Source organism: Lagopus muta, chromosome 3 (assembly GCF_023343835.1).
Source record: "Lagopus muta isolate bLagMut1 chromosome 3, bLagMut1 primary, whole genome shotgun sequence".
Classification (NCBI taxonomy): Eukaryota; Metazoa; Chordata; class Aves; order Galliformes; family Phasianidae; genus Lagopus; species Lagopus muta.
In genome coordinates this window covers 11,956,795-11,961,224 of record NC_064435.1, presented here as the reverse complement: position 1 = coordinate 11,961,224, position 4,430 = coordinate 11,956,795, and positions in this window count along the sequence as shown.

The window sequence follows — 4,430 nt, the reverse complement described above, 5'->3', positions numbered from 1 at the left end:
TGTGCAGAATCCTTCATGTGCAGTAGTTTGTGCACAGCAGTAAAATGTCACTCTGTCATTGTAGTGCTCAAGACCACCCGATGTTATTAAAATATCTTTCTCATATACATGCATTCTTGCAGAAATGCAGTTTTATCAAGGGAAAACCATTTTTTGTGTAGTCTCTCCTGTACCCTGTACTTAGCCTCAAGAAGGGAAAGCATAACTCTTTATGTGGGTAGATAATGGCAGGACAAGAGAAAAATGTTTTAAGTTGAGGGAGGGGAGATTTAGGTTGGATGTCAGGGGGAAGTTCTTTACTATGAGAGTGGTGAGGTGCTGGAACAGGCTGCCCAGAGAGGTTGTGGATGCCCCATCCCTGGAGGTGTTCAAGGCCAGGTTGGATGGGGCCCTGGGCAGCCTGGTCTAGTATTAGAGATGAGGGTTGGAGCTTGATGATCCTTGAGGTCCCTTCCAACTCAAGCCGTTCTATGATAAGAAGTTATGTATGCTGGCTCCACCTTCAGCCATAGCCTGCAGTGTTTAGATATTTTGAAACACAGTCATAAGTATTGTCTTACCCATTTTCCTTGACTGAAGACAGTTTTCAGCTTAAAGCAATTTCCTTTACTGTGCAACCTGACTTACACCCAGGTGATATCAGAGGCAAGCGATGTTGCACTGGAAGCTCTTTTTGATTTGTGTATATCTCTTGGGAGATATATGTAACAAGTATCCCAGAGGTGTTATGCAGCTTCCACTTGTGGAGGTTTCCAAGAACAGGCAGGTTGAAGCCCTGACATACTTTACCTGAGCTCGTGGCTGACCCTGTTCTGAGCAGGAGGGTGGACTGCAGCCCTCCTGAGGCCTTTTTCAATCTCCTTTATTCTGTGTTCTCAATTACAAAACACAGGAAGCCATCTCATACACTGGCTTTTAAGTAGGGCCGAGTTGAGTACCTGAAAAAATTTGAGAGAATTCAAGAGAGAGCTGACATAGCAGAACGTGCAGCCAGTTTTGCAGCAGGTAAACAATATAGCAGAACAATTTGTTTGTTTTTTAAACTGCACAGGATCATTGGAGTTGGAGAGGACCTTTAAAGGTCATCAAGTCCAACTCTTCTGCAATGAACAGGGACACCTACAGCTAGAGCAGATTGTCCTGATGACAACAGGAGAAATGAGAGGTGCTGAGGGTGCAACCCCACTGGGGAATAGGCAAGAGCAGAACTGTGACAGTACCCTGTGGCTTATCTTCCAGCTCATTGAACTCATCTAAGCCAGTGGCTGTATTGCTTTTATAACCAATGTATAAAAATGTAGAAAAAATGAATGATGGAGTTTCACTCCAGTAATTTTTAAAGTTAGATCAAGTAGCTGTAAATACTCTGAAACGCACATGCACATTTACCTTTATATTCTAGTGTGAGTGATCATAGAATCACAGGACAGCCCGAGTTGGAAGGGACCCCCAAGGATCACTGTGTCCAACTCCCAGCTCTACGCAGCACCGCTCAAAGTTCAAACCAATATCTGAGAGCATTGTCCAAATCTCCTTGAACTCAGCCATGCCCACCGCCCCCTGGTGCAGACCCTGTCCCTGACCCCCACCCACCCCTTGGGCCCTGTTGCTGTCACACAGAGCAGAGCTCAGCGCTGCCCTCTGCTCCCTGTGAGGAGCTGCAGCCACCATCAGGCCTCCCCTCAGCTCCTCTGCTCTGGGCTGAGCAACCCATGGACTTCAGCTGCTCCTCACTCACCTTGCCCTCCATCTTCATACCCTTATGGCAATGATAGAACAGGACTCAGCTAGTTGAGGTTTACACACCCCATGTAGGTGCCGCTATTTCTGCTATTGTCCTGACTTCAAGGACAGGCAGAGCCAGTCAAAAACAATGGATTTATTTTTCTTTCTTTCTTTTTTTTAGAACATTTCTAAGCTAAGGCAATTTTACGTAATTGTCAGAGCTCTTCTTACCAGATTAAGAGATTCAAGAAAACAGACTTGGTTAAAATGTTACTTGCGGAATATCGTCTCACTGCTTATAAAACCAGCTGAATAATAGAACCAAGCCTTTGTCAAATATTGATTTGATGAGTGACACTCGTCAGTTGTCATGCAGCTTGTTGGTACACAAAGTATCTCCACAAGCGTTGTCACATATGAGAGTGTGTCTTAGTTTAAGCATTAGCTCGAGGTTGACTGAGACAAAAATGAGGTTGATTAATTATTTTGACTTATTTTGTCACTTCTGCGTCTACTGCTAGAAAATACTATAAGCACGATCAGACTTCTCTGGGTCTGCCAGCTCATGTAAGATGGATACAACCACAGCAGTGCTGGTTGCCAGTGTGCTAGAGCTTGTGCTCTGGTGAGGCTGAACTACCCTGTGAGTGTCTGAACTTTGCTCAGCTTCATGCCACTACCTGCCAGCTCAGCTCAGATCTTGGGGAATTGCAACTCCCAAACCACCACTAACTGCAGTTTGCTTTCCTTTCCTTTTTTTTTTTTAGAGTTTATAAGTTTGCCTTATCAGTTAGTGGGCAGTATTAACAGTATTAATTTCCATATGAAAGTTCTTAAAACATCATTTTCTCTGGCTAACAATCTGGTAATGTGGGCAAATGTTCTTTGTTTGTCCAATACTTCTCACTTTCTTCCTTGAGAGCTGATTTTACAGCTGTGCAGAATATGGCCTGAGGAGACTGAATAGATGTAGGTGATGAGCATGAAGGTTTATCCACAGTGACACACACATGGTAATGTTTCAGAAGAGGGGAGGAAACGCAGTGTTTTCATGGCTATTCTTCAGAGTGGATACATATCAAATCCATTATCAAGCAGATGGCGTCATCTAAAATTGGAGTGCTCTGTATATTCATCTTCAGGCTGGCTGTATGGGGGTGAGGATGCTGTGTGGTATGAGTGAAGCAAGATGAAATGAAATGGAGCTACTTCTTCTGGACAGGATGATTTGGACACTCTCTTCTGACTCAGCTTACGAGTCACAGATTGAGAGGGAATGGCCTCAGGTTGTGGCCATAGGTTGGATATTAGGAAAAATTTCTCCGAAAGAGTGATTGAGCACTGGAATGGGCTGCCTGGGGAGGTGGTGGAGTCACTGCCCCTGGAAGTGTACAAGAAACATGGTGATGTGGTACTGAGGAATGGGGTTTAGTGGGCCATATTGTTGACCAGGTGGATAGTTGGGCTAAATGGTCTTAGAAGTCTTTTCCAACCTTAATGATAATACGATTTTATAATTCTATGATGAAAGCACTGTGTCAAAGCCTCTGGAATCAGCTGATGGAGCCTGCTGCTCCTGGGGCAGTTTGTTTTAAGCAAGGTGTTGTAAATCCCTGTACAAAGCCAGCAGCCTCAAAGAGCTTGGCTTTGGCTACAAAGCCACTCCTGAGGGTGCATGAGTCAGCTTCTGGTTATGGAAAACAGTGGATCTGGATACCAGTGATCTTGAATAGAAAGTGCTGTTTTACTGCACTGGGAATTTCATGGCCCCTGTGTATATGTGTAATGGACCACGTTTTTTTCCTGGAGCATAGAGATGTGTCTGCAGGACATGCACTCATCTGAACTATTACTTTGTAAATGTGTGCTCCTCTTTGCTGGAACTAATATAGTTTATGTAAATTGATGTGTGCTAAAGAAAGCAGCTCCGTGAGAATGGAAGCCTTGCAACTGGAGAATAAAAATTAGCATCACATGTAGAAAGTTATTTCTAGTCCTTGCTTGAGCTGGGCAGAACAGCTGCTTTGCTTATCAGGATACTGCCCTTCTCATGGTGCAAAACAAACTATTATTTTTATCATAAACCAATTTTTAACTCCTTGCCAGTGGCACCACTCTCTTGTTGCTACTGGAAAAGTACTGAGTGCTGCCTGGCAAGGTTTTAATAGGATGCAAACAGCAGGCAAGGCATATCCAAACCAACAGAGTGCACTCTTACATCAAAAAATGAAATGCTAATCTATTGTAGAGAAGCTCTTTCTGTCTGTGCTTCCCTGGCTAAGAGTGAGAGCAGCAAAGCAGAAACTCTTGTTTCTAGAAAAAAAAAACCATACTCTTGTTTTTTAAATTCATCCCTCTCCTCTCCTTCTCCTGGCAGAATCACCTGATGCAGGGGATGAAGGAGCTTGTTGGGAAGTTGTTCAGTTCCTGGTCTGCCTTGTTGCTTGGTCTTTGCAAGGACTACAGAGTAGAAGTGACTTCTCCTTTTGCTTGGCATGGTGCCTGGTCCCTTTGCATTGAAAGTTCTCCAAAAGTGGAGTCTCATCCCATGTCCAACCCCTTTGGACCATCCCAGGTGAGCAAAATGAGGCAGGACTTCCTGCTGCTCTCCTTGTGGTATTGGTCACACCACACAGCTGGCGGCACGGCGTGATGAGTTATCCCATGTCATTTGTGGACTGGTATCCCTCTGGGCTATGGGTTAT